The sequence below is a fragment of the Ictidomys tridecemlineatus genome, chromosome 3 (assembly GCF_052094955.1).
Source record: "Ictidomys tridecemlineatus isolate mIctTri1 chromosome 3, mIctTri1.hap1, whole genome shotgun sequence".
In the NCBI taxonomy this organism is placed as follows: domain Eukaryota; kingdom Metazoa; phylum Chordata; class Mammalia; order Rodentia; family Sciuridae; genus Ictidomys; species Ictidomys tridecemlineatus.
In genome coordinates this window covers 153,440,843-153,460,801 of record NC_135479.1, presented here as the reverse complement: position 1 = coordinate 153,460,801, position 19,959 = coordinate 153,440,843, and the positions used below count along the sequence as shown (strand labels likewise).

Sequence of the window (19,959 nt, the reverse complement as noted above, 5' to 3'; positions counted from 1 at the left end):
TCTGACATCCTTGCAGGAGAGGTTCTGTGGATATCCATCTCCTTTGGGTGGGAATGGAAGGGTAAAAGCAGAACTTACAACTTTTTCTTCTTCGAGAGGGTGGATAGTTGAAGGAATAAAGATACACTGTCTTCAAAACAAGGGTGTTGGTAATGCGACATTCTCGATTGAATGGAGAGTCTTTGAAAGATGGTGTTGCTGTGTCTTGGTCTGCAGTAGGCCCAGGCTAGCTTATGGGAAAGTGACTAGGTTTTCCTGAAAGGGAAGTAATTCTTTGGAAACTGATTGGGCTGGGCGTATAATTAAACCAAATTTATTTGACCATAACTTAAAAGACAAGAAGATTAAGTAAAGATACTGCTGGCTATTTTCTGCCTTTGGCATTCTTTTTGCCTTTCCTCCTTAAAATCTACTTAATTGACACTCCCAATCAATACCTTGACCAACTTTGTGGTAAATTTGAATTAAATAAAGCTTGTGTTTCTCCTTAGTTTTTCCCAGTGATGAATAGTATTTTGTGAAAATACAGAAATTGTTTTGCCTAGGTTTTTGACTATCCAGTGCTTCTCCATTTAATATATAATGCAACAGCCAATGTTTTTACCCTAAATAATGTACTTTAGGAAAGAATGTGTTCCAGTTTGGGGTTAAACTTTTTTATTTGTATTGCAAACTCAAAAAGTTCTTGTTTCTTTTAAATTGAAAGTCCCTACCAAAAATTACAAATATGATTTTTGAAGTTTGAATTACACCTAATATGAAAAATCACATTCTGAGTTAAATCTTGTAGTTTTCTAACCAGTGTAATTGAAGAATCTCTTTAAAAGTCTTGAAAAATGAGGAAGATGGAATCATTATCTTTTGAGTTGTGAATGTGCTGACTTATTTTTGTTTTTCTGTATCTTCCAAATTGAACTTGTTTTGTTAAGGAAAGCTCAAAGTTAAACCTTATTAAATGATGGCAAAATGGAAAAACTGGCCTATTGATGTTTCTTACTAGAAAACACAACCTTAATGATTCTTGATTTTTACCCAAGTAATAAAGATCACTGTTGTCTTTTTTGTGGATTTCGAATTTTCGCACATTGTACTTATGACCTATTCTGGTCAATAGCACTAACGATTGATATATTTATATAGCCATGACTATTACAGATGTGAGTATATTTTTGTTCATTTCATTTCTCCAGAGTGAGGTTCCCTGATTTTTAGAGGAGAGAAAAAAATAGTGTTGCTTCCTTGCCCAGATGACATCACACCAATAAGGAGAATTCTTTAAGTGCTCTAGAAATCAAAACCTGTTCTGTCCAGGTACACCAGAATAGGCAAGAAAAAAAAAAAAACAGTTAAAAAGCAAGTTCAGTACAAGAGAGGAAAATACCAATATGAAAGAGGTTGAATGAGTCTGCAGTTTTATTTCACAGTTCTTCCAATTTTAGGGAACTTATGAAAGAAAGAACTCAGACCACTGATGAAATTTGGAAAATTAGCAGCAGGAATTGGTGACTCAATTGTTGTATAGGTACACACACACACACACAAAACACACACACATGATTTGAAGTTTGGAAGGCATTTTACAGACTATCAATTTGTGAGTGTTACATGTAGAAATTTTAACATTTATTGAGAAATTGTGTTATAATCCACTATAAAACAATACATAAAGATTTTTGTGTTAGGGCCCCTGATAACTCTTGTTTTCTTACTATGAGGTCATTCTCATTTTCACTGCCTTCATAGATTGTTATAACCACTAAGAATGTTTCCTTCCCCTATGGGCAGAGGTAATCTTACAGTCCTGTGGACTACTACACAATGTTTTTCTGTTTTTATTTCTGGCATATTGCTGTTAATTGGACTGTTCCTCCTTAAGTCATAAAGCTCCTAGGAGTTCAAGGACTATGTCTTTATTGTTGTTTCTTCTGCACAAGAATGCAGAAGTACCTGAGAGGTACTCATTAAATTGTTGATTGAGTGAATGCTGAACAATTAGACAAAGAGATTAAACTATTTTAACTTTTGGAGATCATAACTCCTTCTAAGTTCGTACACTTTTAAATATAAGTTTTATATTTTTAAATATAAGGTATTGGCTTTTAAATATAAGTCAGTAATAATAGTTTTCCAAATCATGATCAATAGAATGGAAACAAACTTCATATGGACTTCAATATGTATATTTAATAATAGATATGGCTATCATCCAGATATGGGAGGGAAGTGGTAGGAGTAAGTTATTTTAAATGAAAAATTAACTCTATTATCTACAAGTGAAGTCACAATAGACTAAAACAAAGGATCTTCATTCAGCTGTGCCAGCTTAGTTCTATGCTACATGCCTTTGTTGGGAGTGCTGGTTTTGGGTTTGATATCGAGGGTATATAAAGCTGTGAGTTAGAATAAGATGATTCTAGATAATCTATTAGAAAGTATTTTTAAAACTAAATGGTGGTTGGGCTGGGGATATAGCTTAGTTGGCAGAATGCTTGCCTTGCATGCATAAGGCCCTAGATTCAATCCCGACCACCACACAAAAAAAGAAAAAAACTGAAGTGGTGAGGCTGGGGCTGTAGCTTAGTGGTAGGATGCCTGCATGTGTGAAGCACTGGGTTCAACCCTCAGCACCACTGTCTTTACATTTCGATTTCCCAAACTGAAGCCTGGGTTTAGAATCTCACCCCAACTCTTAATAGCTGAATGACCTTGGCACTTAAGCAAGATTGTTTCCTCAAGTTTAAATCTATCTCATAGGTGCCATTAAATTTAGATGAGTGTACAGTGTTTAGTACACACTTGTAAAGTTTTTTTTATCATTAACTTAACTGACATCTACTTTGATTTTTACGTAACTTAATTCCTAAAAGAGACTATATCCTACAAAACTTGACTAACACCCATTTTTGAGCACCAGGTTAGATATGGTGAAGGAAGTAGAATATAAAATGAGGCTATTAAGGAAAAAAACAAAGCAGAAAAAATATATGTCTAACAAAGTTTCATTTCTTTCTTTCTCTTTTTCTTATGAGATGAGGATCTCACTTCACTGTGTTGCCTAGGCTACCTTGAACTCCTGAGCTCAAATGACCTTCCTGTCTCAGACTCGAAAATAGCTGGGACTACAGGTGCACACCACCGTACCACCAGCTTCTAACAAAGATTTAATAGGAGCTGAGAAATATCAGCAAAAAAGTCCTGTATTTTATCAATTGTAGTGATTTAGTATTTTCTGCACGAAGATTTTCCAAAGCATGTGGTAATTAATGTGTGGAATCAATTTAAGGAGGCAGTTCTTCTATTTCTAATTTTTTTGTCCACAATGAATAATAGAAATATATTGTACAAGCTGTAGAGTGATGTTATTTTATATCTTATTTTTATCTTCATGAAATTGACAAAGAAATATAAGGAACCGAGGAGACATGAACTAGATAATAGTTTTCCTTTCCTAAATTAATACTTACAGGATTAATAGTTTTGCAGTGGTAAATATCAGTAAGTTAAACAGTAAAGTATAGCTTCTGTGAGCTTATATTTCATTTTACCCTATTGCTCCTTCATTCTAAGGAAAGATTTTATTAAAAGATTAAATATTTTCTTTAACTTCAGTTCTCTGTTCTTAAAATATAATAAATGCATACATTCATTTTTTATTTATACATATATTCATTGTTTATTATAAATAGTGACTAATAAGAATGTATTCCATTTAATTTCTGTAGAGAATTTTAAAGTTTAACTATTCTGTTTTTTTCCTATTATGAAATGAAAAAAATCTTTGAGTTATATAATTATTTTCTAAGTAGTGTTATATATGTACTACTATACAATATTGTACATATTATGTAAATATATAAAGTTTGTGTCTATACAGATGCAGCTGAAATGGATTTTTATCTTCATAGTATCAGGTCTTTCTTTTCACTGGAAATTATTAAAACTATCTTAAAATTAGTTGTTACCATGAATAAAATTATGTAATGATGTATGTGAGATACCCCTTCCTGTCCATTGCTGTGTAGTTAGTTCTATTACATTTCACAGTTGTGAATAGCCTTCTTTAAAAATTTATGTATTTTCAGATTTGAATTCTTATATCCTGGTGTTTTTTTTTTTCATTCTTACAGCCTGTGATTTTTTGTCACCATTATTTTTGGTATTGTTATTATAACTAAACAAAATTTTTCAGTTTTAAATCTTAATTCTACCTGTAGAAATTTATTGTTCTTTTGATGATGAATCTTTTTATTGAAAATAAGGTAAATGGTGAATGATATGACACACAAGAGTTCCAGATGTACTTAAGCAATGAAAAGCAGCCAGACTTTATGTTTTATTCTGATTATTTCTTAAATTTTTTTTTGAATGTTCGTTTAAAGGCAAAATAGAGGCAAGGCACATGCCCATTATCCCAGATATATAGGAAGCTAACGTAGAAAGATTGTGAGTTCAAGGCTATATAGCAAGATCCTTTCTCAAAATAAAACGTATAAAAAGGGTTAGGGTGTTGCTTAGTATTAGAATGAATGCCTAACATGGATGAGGCCCTGAGTTTGATCCTCAGCAACACACATACAAGCACATGACGCATGTGCACGCACGGCCGATAGACAAACAAAAACAAAATAGAGAAGGCTAGATTGGGAAATACCTGTAAAATTGAAGAAAGGGCATGTATATAGTAGTGACTATATATACAGAATGAAAAAATTTGGTAGGAAATGCATCAAAAAAAAATAAGGATCTCTAGAACATTAAAGAAAGATTCAAAATTTATTACTATACATCTATATATTTGGTTTCTTATAATCAATAAACATTTTAAAACAATTTTTGCTCGATATGGAAAATGGAAAATTAAAACATTGAATTCTTTCATTTTATATGTATAGATGTATTATTAGGCTAAAATATGTAAGTTCAGCAGAATTTTAAAAAGTAGAAGCTAATGCTAGTATATATAGGGATTTGCTGCATGATAAAACAAATTCCAGTAGGGAAAATAGGCACATGTATATGATAACTATAACTAATTCAATTGGTCCATTTGGAGAAAAATACAATGGAGCCAGTGCTTTGCAACATATACAAAAACCTATTTCAGATTGATTGAAGGCTGAAATGTAAGAGATAAATACTTAAAATATTAATCTTCTGAATTTTTTGCAAATGCAGTCTAAGCTAAGGCAGAAAATGTAAAAATTATAAAGGAAAAATAGACATGTGAGCCTAAACAGAAATAAAGACTTCTTCAGTGGTGATAAGGACAAAAGTTTAAAGTACTTATAAAAAGAGTCAACATTTTAAAGGACTCTTATAAATTAAGAAGTTCACCTGATACAAACATAAATAAAGCATGTGACCAGAAGTTAATGAGAAGAAAAATCTATAGCATGAAAAGTAACCTTACTAGTGATCAATATAATATCAGTGAAATACTACATCTCTGACTAGCAAAAATTAAGTGAGTGATAAAATCTGCTAATAAGGATGTACAAGGAAGAATTTTTCTCACAAAATGCTAGTGGAAATGTGAATTACTATAGGTTTTTATTTTTAGTAAATGATCAGATGATGTCTGTTAGTCTTGAAAATACATGTTTTTCCATTAGTCAGCCTCCCTCCATGGAATCTTTTCCTTACACATAAAAGCACCAATAATTAAGCAAGTGTTTACATGAATGTTGATTGCCAAAATGTTGGTAGTGGCAAAAACCTAGGAACCGAGGTATGCCTGTTAATAGGGGAATTGTGTAAATTATGACCCATTATGGAATATTGTGAAGTCATTCAATGATAGCAGTTGAATCTGTATTGACTTGGAAGGATTTCTATCATGTTTCTTATGTGATAAAGGCTGAGTATAAAGAAATGTGTATAGTGAGATTTTATTTTTATAAAACTGTGTGAAAACACACCATGACTTTTGTGTATGTTTATATAGGTTGTTGACATTGGAAGAAGAAAATAAACAGAAAAGGAAGGAGAAAGAAAGGGAGGAAGAAAAGGTACTGTATCCGACATCACATGCATATAAAAATACATGTTTGTTCATGCCTACATATGCAGTGTATTGCAGGAAAGGATGATCATCAAATTGTTCAGTGGTTATCTCAGTGGGTAAATGAGCATTTCAGGTTATTTTTGCTTTCTTCCTTGTATTTTTCTTTATTACATGTTTTGGTTTTTTGTACCAGGGATTGAACCAAGTGATGCTTAACTACTGAGCCACATCCCCAGCCCTTTTTTATATTTTATTTAGAGATTAACCACTGAGCCACATTCCCAGCCCTGTTTTATATTTTATTTAGAGACAGGGTCTCCCTGAGTTGCTAAGTGCCTCAATAATCTGCTGAGGCAGCTTTGAACTTGTTATAGGCGTGCATCTCCATGCCCAGCTCTTTATTACATGTTTTTTTTTCACAATGAACATGTAATGTTTCAGTAATTAGGGGAAAAAAAAAAAACCTTTTAACATTTTAGAAAAGAAATAGAAGGCCAGATAGAGCAAAGAAGAAATTAACAAAAGGAAAAATACATTTGAAATGGCCAAATGACTCTTACCTAAAATATTTATTGTTGTTGTGTTATCTTAGGTGTCTGAGAGAAAAGTGAATAAATTATCCTAATAACTCCATAAGTTATCCTTAATTTTATGTATGTAATAACTCTTGAATATCCAATAAGTGTCATGAATACTGTATTAGAAAATAATTTAATAATCTGGTATTACCAGATAAAGTTACAAATTGACATTTTGTTTTTGGTGTGGTATTAAGTGTTCCAGAAATACTTTCTGCCTTGGTGATATAGAGCATATTGTACAAGTATAGACTCTGTAAACTGATTTACTCTAATGACAGAATCATTATAATGATAGTCCATTATTTTGAACTCTACAAATTTGTTTTGAAGTCACTTAGGTTATATGGGGGGGGGGAAAGTAATTTCAGAGTATGTTAAGAGGCAACATAGGAGGGGCTCTAGTACTGACATCAGAGACTGTGGTTCAAATTCTGAGGTTTCTGGGCTGGGATTATGGCTCAGCAGTAGAGTGCTTGACTAGCACGGGCGGGACCCGGGTTCGATCCTCAGCACCACATAAAAAAAATAAAGGCATTGTGTTGTGTCCATCTACACCTAAAAAATAAATATAAAAAAAAATGTGGGGTTTATGCTTCTTAGTAGAGTGGCTTTGCAAAAATTACTTTTGTCTTTCTGTATTGCATTTTTCTCACCTTTCAAATAAAGGTAAAAAGAGTTTTCTTCATTGAGTGTTATAATGATTAAAGGAATGATAGTATAAAAAAATGATTAAATAACTTGACATTTAAGAGCAATGTTAATATTTGCCATTAATTTGCCCAGTTAATTGGGTGTGTGTGTATATATATATATATATATATACATATATATATGGTTTTGTTTTTTGACTCAATTGTTTTAGCATTCATTGAATTATTCAGCAGTACTTTTAAGTTGGATAATCCATGTTCAAATGTGATATAAATTATATATTTAGATATTTCTGTTTTCTCTTACTGTCCCAAATCTTCAGCTTGTCCCCCGGTTACATATTTGTTACAAGTGGTAGCACCTATTCATATTATTTTGGACCTTCCTTTTTTCACTTAATATTATCTTGGAGATCTTTCCACACTTATACAGTTAAAGCTTCCACATGCTTTTTAATGATAGGTAAGTATTCAGTTGTACTAATGTATCATCATTATGGTGATTACAATGAGATTATTATTCAGAGTTTATTCCTAATCCAGGTACTTTTCTTAATACTTTAGTTGTATTTACTCATTGAACAACCTTCTAAGATAGTTAATATTTTTTTATCCTCATTTAACAAATGATTAAAATTAGGCAAAAGGTGGTTAAATGACCAACAATATAACACAGTTCATAAGTGGTAGAAATCAGGATTTGAACTCCGGGAGTCTCTTTCCGGAGATTGCTGTCTTAATAACACTAAACTTATAGCCTATTATATCACAAGTTAAGCTAGTCTTCATATTAATGGGTATTCCAATTTTTTGCAAGGGGAGGTTCTTGGGGTTGAATTTTATTTACAGACAGGGTCTCACTTAGGCCCTCACTGAGTTGCTGAGACTGGATTTGAACTTGCAATTCTCCTGTCTCAGCCTCCCAAGGTCACTGGGATTACAGGCCAAGCCCCACCATGCCAAGTCCATTCTAATCTTTTGTTTAAGAAACAGTAATGTAATGGGTGTTTTATTAATAGAACATACTGCACACATACAATATATCCTTAGAAAAGAAGTGGCTGGATCAAAGGATGCATTTTGATAGGTGTTGTCAGATTAATTTCCAATTTAGGGCTGCACAGAAGTTCAGCTTTGTCCTCAATAATTTGTTGAAATCTGCTATTGAGCTTGAGTCTTTGAAAGAATGAGTAGCTGAATTTAACATTTCTAGCTTCCCTGAGTTGTGTGCCATCTGTTATCATATGATAGCATAGAGTACAGTCAAATGGGATCAATGTAACAGTGTCAGTATAAGAAAAAGACATGACATTTGGACTTATTACTTTATAAGTAGTGAAGAAATAACTTGAAATACTTCTTATGTGACTTATACATTGAAATTCTATCAATTGAAGTTTGTGTATATTGTTGAAAGAGTAAAATATTTTAGAAATTGTTAATTGTGAAATTTGCTGATTTTGTGTACCAATACAATTATGTAAGAGACTTACATAAGTAGGGAATTTTCAATTAATATGATCATTGAGTATACTAGTGAGCCAAATGTAGGAGTAATACTATCCTTTTCTGTGAAAAATAAATTATCAAAAATCCATGAGTTCCAATTTTAGGTAATACAAAATTAGACATTGAGGAACTTTATTCAGTTGAATTACAAAATCCACAAATTATTTCAAGTGAAATATCTTCTGTTCAATACCTTCTATTTCCTTTCTTCAAGAAAGAAAAAAAAATATTTCTTATGAATGTAAGAAGCACTGTGATTGAACTCTTCAGTGTGATACAAAGGATACATTTAGAATTACAGAATCTGCTCAGATCCCCAGCATACTACACCTGCAAGTGTTTGAATGTGCATTTATAGTACTTAGTATCGTTCATAGTTGTGTGTGTTTTAAGTATGACCTCAGATAATAATTATTTATCATAAATTAATTCTGTCTCAAATTAGAGCAGCATGAAACAACAGGAAATACCTATCTCTAACCTTCTAAAGGAGTCATTGAATCATATCAATTTTGATGTCCAAAATATTAGAGCTTATTAGCCTTTGTCTTAGAAGAGAAACCCTTCTGTGCCTCATGCCTCATCTAAGCTTTTGTAAACTATTATGCTTTATCCTGAAAATATTGAGCATTTAGTATTGCAGATGCATATCTGACTACTGTGCTTCTGAGCTATTAAGAGACTGTGGAAGTTTTCAGGATTCATTGAGCTGGACTGAACAAGAGAGTGCCTTTGTCAAGGAGTCACATGCATTCATTTTTAAGAAATAGACCAAAATCCATTTGATTTAAGTTTTTATCTGGTTCCCTGAAGCTAAAAGGTGTTTTTTTTTTTTTTAATCAATTTCTCATTGGCCATGTAGTCTTTTATAACTACTCTGTTAGTTGGCAAGAAAAACAAAAGTAAATATATATTCACTATACATATTATGCCATTATAAGAATTGTACTGCCAATATGTTGTGCTTTTTTGATAACAGGATGCTTTACCGCTACATCACATCCCTAGTCCATTTTCTTTTTTTTTTTTATGTTTAAATAAAATTTCTTTTTATTTTTTTATTTTTTTATTTTTATTTATTTATTTATTTTTTATTGTTGGTCGCCATTTTCTTTTTTTATTTTGAGATGAATCTTATTTGCTAAAGGTCTTACTAAATTGTTGAGGCTGGTCTTGAACTTGCAATCCTCCTGCCTCAGCCTCCCTTGTCACTGGGATTACTGGCATGCATCTCCATGCCCAGTTCAATTATTTGTGCTTTTAAAATGAGTTCTGTTGAGGTTTAATTGAGTTCTATTGAGCTTTAAATTGAGTACATTTAAATTTACAATTAGATAAGTTTTGATGTATGTATGCACTAATGAAACCATCACTGTAATCAATATGTCCATATTGAATCATAACTATCATGCCTTAAGAAACATGCCTCTTTGTAAATCCATTCCTTCCATACTTCCCCAGGCAACCACTATTGATCTGTTTTTTATTATTATAAGTAAGCCTGCATATTTAGAATGTTTTATAAATATAAATATTTAATTTTTTAATTTGCCTTTTACTCATCATAATTGTTTTAAGATTCTCTGAGGTTATTACATATATTATTAATTTGTTTCCTTTTATTGCTGAATGTGCCATTTTATGGAATATCACAATTTGTTTATCTATTCACCTGTTTGTGGATATTTGATTTCTATTTATATTGTTTGACCATTATGAATAAAGCTTCTGAGAACATCCATATAAAAGGTTTTGTTTGGACATCAGCTTTCCTATCTCATGGGAGAAGTATGGCTGAATTGTATGGTAGGTGTATATTAAACATTTTAAGAAACTGCTAAACTGTTTACCAGAGTGGTTCTATCATTTTACATTTCTACTTGGAGTATATTAGAGTTCTAGTTGCTTTAAATCCTTATCAATAAAGATTTAATCCGTGTATCAGTCTTAAACTTTTAGCCATTCTAATACATGTTGAAGGACATTTCATTGTGGTTTCATTTGATATGTCCAGTGATTAATGATGATAAGCATATTTCAAGTAGTTCTTTGTTGTAAATATATCTTCTTTGATGAAATGTACATTCAAATATTTTGCCTGTTTTAATTGGATTGTTTTCTTATTGAGTTTTGAGAGTTCTTTATTCAGATTATGTGTCCTTTATCAGATTCACGTTTTGTAACTATTTTCTCCTATTTAGTAACTTATTTTTTCAACTAACAAATGTCTTTTAAGGAACAGAAGTTTTTCTGTTGTCATTTGGTGTGTTTTTGTTTGTTTGTTTGTATTTTTATTGTTGTTATTGTTTTGCTGGCTATAAGCATTAAATCAAGGGATACTCTTATCACTGAGCTACATCCCCAGACCTTTTTATCTTTCATTTTGAGATAGGGTCCTGCTAAGTTGCTAAAGCTAGCCTCAAACTTGGGCTGCCTCAGCCTCTTGACAGCTGGAATTGCAGGTATGTGCCACCATGTCTAGTGAGGAACAGAAATTTTAAATTATCATAAAGTCCAAATTTATCAATTTATCAATTTCTTTTATGTATTATTTTATCTAACAATGTTTGAAGAAAAGAAGTTTTAAATAATCATGAAGTCCAGTTTACCAGTTTGTTTTTATAGTGTTGTATCTGTCAAAGAAAGTTTTATAGATATATAGGTTTGATGTTTAGGTCTATAATCCATTTTTAGTTAATTTTTTATAATGCAAAATATGGATTGAAGTTGTATTTTCTCTTTCTCTCTTTTTGCATTTACATATCAGCTTTTTCTACCACCACTTGTTAAAGATGATATACTTTCTCCACTGAATTACCTTTAGACTTTTATCAAAAGTCAGTCATCCGTATATGTGCCCATAAGTAGCCTTTCTGAGTTAATAAATGTTGTAAATTTTAAATAGTATATAATACTAAACAGAATACTAATGATTAGACTTTATCTGTTTAATACAGACTTATTTGATGTTTAGCATTCATAGCATTAAATAAGCACTAAAGTTATTAGTAAAATTATAACATTTAAAATTTTTAGTAAGTTAATAAATTTAATAATATTTAATGTTTTCTTAATATGTAAGAATACTTGGTAATTTTTATCTCAGAAGGTCATTCTGTGATGGTAATATTTGACAGCCTTGGCCAAAAACAGAAAACATGGTGGAAGGGCATAACAGAAGAAGCCTGCTCACCTCATGGCAGACAGGAAGCAGAGAAAGCAAGGGGAGTGGGCCACAGTAAACCTGGCTAAAAGTTGCTAGCAAAATACATGCCACTCACTGAATGCTGTGCTGCCTTGAAATTACCTCTGTCAGATTATTTAGTCCATCACTTTAAAGTTTCAAGACAAGGCAAAACATAAACAAGTTCTTTGTCAGAATGTAACAGGAATGATCTCTAGTCCAATTGCAAGTAACATCCTTATTCCACTCTGAAATCCCAGGAGCGCATTCTTTACTGTATACATTTTGATCTTCTGAGTTCCCACTAGAATTTCCCATTAAGCTCCACTTACAATATTCTAAAACTTCTCTAGTCTTCATTTCCAAACTTTCCCAACCTCCTCCCAAAAACCAGCTCCAAAGGCTTTGAACTGCATGGTCAAAAAGCTGCAGCCTTTAGTTAGTTAGAGCTGCAGCCCTACTCCTGGTACCAATTTCTATATTAGTTAGCTTTTTCTTGAAGAACGACTTAGAAAAGGGAAAGTTTATTGTGGCTCACCATTTCAGAGATTTAGTCCATGGTTGGCCAGTTACATTGCTCTGGGCCCAAGTTGAGGTAGGACATGTCAGAAGGGCATGACAGAGGGAAGCTGCTCACTTCATGGCAGCCAGGAGGCAAGAGAGCAAGCCACAGGGAAGATGAACCCTTCTAGGGCATGACCCCAGCGGTCTACCTCATCTAGCTATGGCTCTAGATGACTGACTACAGTTACCATTCAGTCCTTTCAAACTAGGATTGATTGATTATGTTACAGCTTTCATAATCAAATCCAGAAATTGCTGCATTAACACAGAAGCTTTACTATAACTGATCAGTATTTAGTAATTTTCTACTCTTTGAATAATTGGGGTACTTCATGAATAAAGCAGACATTTTCCTGGCAATAAAGACAGGCATTGAACTCCTTTCACAGATTTTTAAAATTATAATAGTGGTAAATACTACAATGGAGCAATATTGAAGACCATGAGTACACACCCAGAGGAACTGAAGTCAATTCCTTAGCAGACCATAACTGTTTAAATCCTCCTCTACCTATAGAAAATTTAATTAAACAAACTTTGGTTGTTATTAATCATAGTACACTAGGTTAACTATTAGAAATGCAGATTTCTTGCCCTCTAAATTGAATATGTCTGTGAACATTTGACTATAGTTACATAATTCCATCCAGGTTCTGAAGTGGGTTTTTGTTTTGTTTTTTGCCAAATTAGGCAGCTTTCTTTCCTCTTTTATTCTTTGCTTGTGCTTTGGCTCATATTTTCATTGCAGAGATTTTCATAAATTTGTGAGTTGGAGGTGAACTTAATTAAATATTGAGTTATTAATATGCCTTTGCACTGTTTGTGTGACCTTTCTTCTCTTTGTAAAGACATCATTTTATAATATGAATATAATAGTATTTTTATGGCACCATTATTGATGCTAAATCTTATATAGGCCTTGTATGCACATTGGTCTCAAATACTTACATTGTTTATATTTGGCTTGTTTGGCTACTCATATTTTCTTCACAAAGCAGTCAAAATTTTTTGCATTAAAGAACTGATTAGAGTGTAGACACTTTTTCAAAAGAAATTTATGCGTATTTTAAACAATAGTTTTTAAAAAAATGAGTTGTACAATTTTTAGACTACTCTTAAAGAGGGTAATTTTTCACATATGATTACCTGCATTTAAAAAATGGCTAGCCACTTCATAAGCAATTTAGCTGATTAAAAAAAAAAAAGAAAAGAAAAAACCTATTCAAAACCTATACAACTATTGTAGTACTAAGAAGCTACTGAAGGTTGAGGATCTTTCCAAGAGAGAATCTGCTAATAACAGCCCTTGTCACTATGAATTTGGAGTTGCACACTGTTTGACATAAGAAATTTCGTTATTATTATTAGTAGTAGTATATACTTTTGGGTAAACTGTCTATAGGATTTCAAATAAGCTAATAGTTTCATTTTGTTATTTTCAGATTTTAAAGCTATTTCTAATTTTTTATTATTATACTGTTGAAGTAAACACAAGTAATTGTTTAGTCCTGTTCACACTCCTGAGAAAATCCACAAGTACAATTTTTACATTTAAGGGCCTTATTGCGTATTCCATGTTTTTGTTCTTATTTCTTAGGTTCTGATTATTCCACTTGAAGTTGGCCAATTTTCCCTCCCCTGTATAAAAATGTACTATACTGAATTTAGTTCTAATACTTATTTTGATTTCTTCTAGGACATTTCCCGGATACACATTTTTAATAGCTCTGAAATTATTACCAATCCCATAGTTTTAAAGTGCCATAGTTTAATTTGTCAAGGTTTTTCTCCTCAACATTTGGTCTTAGTAGTATATCAAATAAAAGAGTTTAGTATAATTGTTATTATCTTAGATTAGATGAAATATGGTATTACTACTAGATAGGAGTATATGCGTGTGTTTATAAAAATTGCTTTTGTGATAAATCAGCATAAAATATCTATAGTATTGATCCTTAGTTTGTTGCCTTACTTTGGCTTTAAAGTTAATACAAATAAAAATATTCTAGCAAAATGTAAAAAAATAAAAACAAAAAGGTGGGGGAGGGGGGGACACACTAGATACCCAGTGAGAAATATTGTTACTGGATAAGTTATAGAATCCATTTTATCAAATAGCATACAGTTTAAGATGATAACTTATGAAGACTATGTAGCATATGAAGAAACTGAAGTGAATTAATATATGTATGAAGGTATATTATACTATTGCTTACAGTTATATAAAGAACAAAATGGCTCTTTTGGACATAATACAAAAATCAGTAATATTCAAATGGTAAGATGTTCCCATATTTGCTTCTAAAACAACTTTTAAAAGAAAGATGTGTGGCATGCTTATTTTCCTTACTTTTTTAATAGTATTTTCCTTACTTTATAGTGTTGAAAACCTTCTTTGGGCTCATTTTTTTCCTTCATAAAGGAAATTAAGAAAATTTCCTAAAAATTTACAGACTAGCCTTATGGAATATTAATGGAATATTAATATTAGGTTTACTATAACTTTTTACTTTTCAGTTTACCAAGTTTTATCTAAGAAATAAGAAAAAGAAGATTCACTCAATACTGTTTTAGGCAGCTTCAAATTTATGACAATTTTATTAACCAGAAATTTTTCACTATTCCCCCTCCCTTTTTTTTTTTTTTTTTTTTTTTAAGAAAAAGGAAAAAGAAGGTTTATGTCTTTGCTATCTCAATAGTAAAGCACCCCTGGGCTCAATCCCAGGAGGGAGGGAGGGAGGGAGGGAGGGAGGGAAGGAAGGAAGGAAGGAAGGAAGGAAGGAAGGAAGGAAGGAAGGGAGGGAGGGAGGGAGGGAGGGAGGGAGGAAGGGAAAGAGAGAGAGAGAGAGGGGGGGGGAAGAAAGAAAAAGAAAATAGTTTTTAAGAGAGAGATTATTTAGGAACAGTCAATTCCTGTTTTCTGCTTACTCCTTTTTCTTTTGTATTATCCATTGTCATTTTGACAAATAGTTTGGCAAATAATAGAAAAGCAGCTCCTGGAGTTATATTCAGTTTGACTGCTATAACAGAGACTTAAACAACAAACATTTATTTCTCATAGCTCTAGAGTCTGGGAATTTCAAGATGAAAGTACTTGCAGATTCTTTGTCTGGTGAGGGCTCCAGTTCCAGGTTTATAGATTGCCATGTTGTTGTATATTCATGTGGTGGAGACCAGAGGTCATTGCTTTCCTTTCTCTTCCTATAAAGGCACTAATTGCTTCCCAAAGGTCTCACCTCTAATATCATTACACGGGAGGGGGCGGTGGTGGTGGGAAGATTTTAACGTATGAATTTGGGGGAAATGGACATTCAGTCCATGATAACATAGGATTAAAAAAAAAAAAGAGCTAGCTAAAGGCTAAGATATTGGCTATAATAAGATCTTTTCAATTATTTGTTATTAGATGTTGAAATAAGACCAAATTTTGTTGTCACTACTCTTATCAGTTTGTCATTTTGAATCAAATAATCAAGTAATATTTAGTTAATAGTACTGTTAAGAATTTAAAAGGATATGTTTATTTTTAACATTATGTCAGAGTGTGATATGTTTAATAAATAGTAGCCAATATTATCTATTTTTAATTTCAGAACATTTTATTGAGGTTAACTGCTCTACAAGGCACTGTGGTATATGGAGGAAGTACAAGAATAATAAATATTCCTCTTGAGGAATATTTAAGTGAATCCACTTATATAACAGTTTTAGCATTGATGATAGCCTTCTAGCCTGTAAATAGATATTGTGGAATTTACACACTGAGTACAGTATTTAATTACTTTCATTAAAACTTTGAGTTTTCATACTAAATATTGTGAAATTTTATCTACAAAAATTTAAAAAGAAAGAAATCTATTTTTAGAAATGCTATAAAAATTGTTTATGGACCAGCATAGTATTACATTAAAATAATACAATTTGAATTCATTTCTCAACTTTAATGTCTTCTTTTACCTTTTATTTTCACTATTTCTTTTTCAGGACTGTCTTAAACAGAAAAGTGTGAGTCAAAAATAAACAAGTAAATGAAAGGTCTTAAGTAGAGGAAGGAGAATAGGGAAATGAAGAGGGGAGGGAAAGGGTTGGGGTATGGAAACTGAAATGAATTAAATAAAATTCTATGCATGTATGATTTTCTCAAAATGAACTCAGCTATTATGTATAGCTATAATACTCTTTTAAAAAAAGAAGAAAAGAAATAAAAATAGAAGGGGGTGTCTCCTCAAAAAAATTATTGTGATAGGAATACATATTTTTTATTCCATTAGGCAAGTTTGCCATCTGTGATTTTGTTGTATTCTCTACTGTTTGATTCCCACTTTTGACCTCACATTTCCTTATACATTTTAGTAATTTTTATGAACTATTTCACTTTCACTAATGACCCTTATGTTTGCCTTTAGATGTAAATTTTGTTATGTTTGTTGTTCTTTTTTAAAATAGAGCACTATGAATTATATATGTGTATAAAATATTTTGAAGTTCTCTCTTGTTATGTTGGTTAATTCAGTGGACTAATAAAAACAACAGGGATATAGATGATTTTGTCATTTTTCATAAAGTGGCTTGTCTGCTTAATTTAGATCCCAGTGGCTGCCACAGTTCCAGACATCCCATGCAGATAACCAGCTCCCAAAGGAGAGTGTTTTTGTTTTTGTTTTTTATAGCCTCTGCTTTGTTTTGTTTTATTTTGTTTTTTGGCAGGGTCTTGTTATGTTAACGAGGCTAGTCTCAAATTCCCAATTCTCTTAGTCAACCTCCTGAGTTGCTGGGGTTACAGGCGTGCACTACATACTCAGTTTAGCCTATGTTTTTTTGAAAAAGCAAAGAAATTCTTATTGCTCATAATAAGTATGTTTATCAAACAAGTTTATTTCTAAATCAATCATTGCCGAGGAAACTAGAATTGCCATGTTAGGCTTACCAAAATCTAAACAAGGTTGAGGTTTGATTGACAAGGCAAAAAGTCGGAAACTCAGTATGCATAGCGAAGTAAATGTGACACATAAGCCTTTCTAATAGGGTTGCTAGCTAGGTGGATTAAATGAAATGAATAGAAAGTGCTTCATAAAATGACTGTATAACATTTATTATATATTACATTTATATGATACTATATATTATTCTTATAGTACTATTAATGTAAGTATTATATAAGCATAATATATAGTACTAAATATGTGGTACATATAAAGATAGTATATATGTAGTACCACTAAAGTATTTACATGGTTATCTCAAAAGATCATAATGTACTTCATAGATATGTACAATTCAAACAATATGAGAAAATAAGTATTTGATATAATCTGTTGAATTCATCATCTTCTTCAAAAAAATTCTATTTTCCAAAGGTAGGTATTAATAGTGAATTAGATAGAATATACTTTTTCAAGTGTACATAAAAATGATACTTTATTATCAATGAAGTGACCTAAGATTTTGTATGTGAATAAATATTACCTTGGAACATTAGTATTTAGCTTGTATATATCAGTTCCTCCTAACAGCTACATTGTCCGAAAGTCTGGTAGTAAAAAGAATTATTTCTAGAATAATGAAATTACTAGGTATAATGTATTAACCAGTAGCAATTTGGGCCTTATAAAATGGAAGGGGAAAATAAGTGGGCCCCTGTTGTTATTTGCCATTGCAGTGTTCTGCTGTGGTGCCTGCGGGGGAGGGACTGATGACTCATTGGCTCAGATGGATGCCTGTGCTGCCTTCTGGATTTTTCCTTTCCTACAGAGGGTTTTTTGTTTTGTTTTTTTAACATTTCACAAGTATGGAGGAGGGCTATAATGTTTAACTAAATGATTTCTTAGTTATAAATTGCATTCACTTTTTATCCTTAAGGTAGAAATCAAACAGTTAAGCCAAAATTTTTATGTAATCATTAGGCTGATTTTTCTCTGAATGCCACATATTTTTATGAAAGTATATAGTACATTTTTTTTTTTCCTTTCCAGTGTGCTGGATATCAAACCCAGGGTCTCAAGTATGCTAGGCAAACAACTACTCTACCACTGAACAAAGATAGTTATGTATTAGGAAAGAGTTGTTAAAGAGATAACAAAACTGTTTTATGAAGCACTAAATTATTTCATAGCTTTCTTCTTATATCATGGAGATTTGGGATAATATTGTATTTTAATGTAATGTAGCTTGCAAAGTGATTTTTATATTGAAAGTTAGTGTTTTGAAGGTTGTATTAAGATTTTTTTTAAAGTCTGTGCTTTTTCACAAAGGCATAAGCAGAAAATTTTAGTAGGGTGTTTTTATTTTTACTGTTTTCAGAGATAATAAGAAATGGTAGATAACAAATTAATATGTTGTACGACCATGCTTATCAAACTGCTATATGCTTATCCTTCTTCAGTCATCAAGTCACTATAGCATGTCTGCTTGATGAATAATTTTACTCATGGAAAGCATTTTTGTATTTTTCTTATAAAGCAAATAATATACATGATGGATTAGACTGTAAAATTTGTTTGTATTTAAAGAGAATATACAAGAGCATACCAAGAAACTGTCGTTAACAGTAGATTACTTAGCATCCTATTTCTTGTCCAGAATTAGAGTGTTGATGGGAGTTTTCTGTAATTGGGGTACTTAGGTGAAAAATCTTGAAAATTACAATAGGAAATCTTCTATCAGAGTTGTGAGAATTGCAAATTTTAAATACTTCAAAATGGCCTGTTATCTTGGACCACTTCTGGAGTTTTTTCCAGCATTTAACTGTTAAGTTGGAACCTGAAACTCCTGGATCTTAGGAACATATTTTCCAACTCTTAGAAATTAGTACTTTAGAACTAAATAGACTATTGGGTATCTATCTGTATTATTATAGGGCTTTATCTAAGGTTTACTTTGAAGAATGAGGAGGACCAACTTCTTTATAGAAATTAAGCCTTTGGCTATTTGAGTGCCTGATTCTGTCAGTTGTTTGGTTTAGACGAGATCCATCCTCTATCTGACCTGCTTTCCAAAGACAGTTTTGGATTCTCTTTCCCTATTTGGAAAATAAATAATTACAAGAGACCTCAGACAGAAAACAGACCAAAAATTGTGGTGGTTTAAGTGTGAATTTAACTTTCAGTTATCTGGGGAGTGATTCTCCAGTCTGTTCATTATTTGAGTGTTTTGGATTCTCTAAATGTAGGTTTTTGAATTTTAAGCTTATATTTGATCATAATGTCTTACAGTTGGCTAACCATTTGGTAAAAACATACCAAACCTCTAATTAATTCTATTCAGATTGATATATACAAGAAGAAAATGTACATAAATATTATATTAATGTACAATAGAGAGATATATTATTAATCTGGTATCAAAAACAGCAACCATAAAGGAAATGTGATTGATGGTATCACATTTAAAGCCAAAATTATACAAAAAGAAATAAAAAACTAGAAGGGTAAATTATAAATTGAGAAAACATATCTATGTGACAAAATA

General features: G+C 31.7%; 1 protein-coding gene across 1 annotated transcript in view; it reads left to right on the top strand.

The window, feature by feature from the left end:
* Window positions 1–19,959, top strand: part of Atp6v1a (ATPase H+ transporting V1 subunit A) — a 55,939-nt gene that overhangs the window by 767 nt on the left and 35,213 nt on the right. Inside the window, exon 2 of the mRNA XM_078044210.1 lies at window positions 5,945–6,008. The gene's annotated coding sequence lies outside the window, so the exon portion shown is untranslated. The remainder of the gene's footprint in view (window positions 1–5,944; window positions 6,009–19,959) is intronic.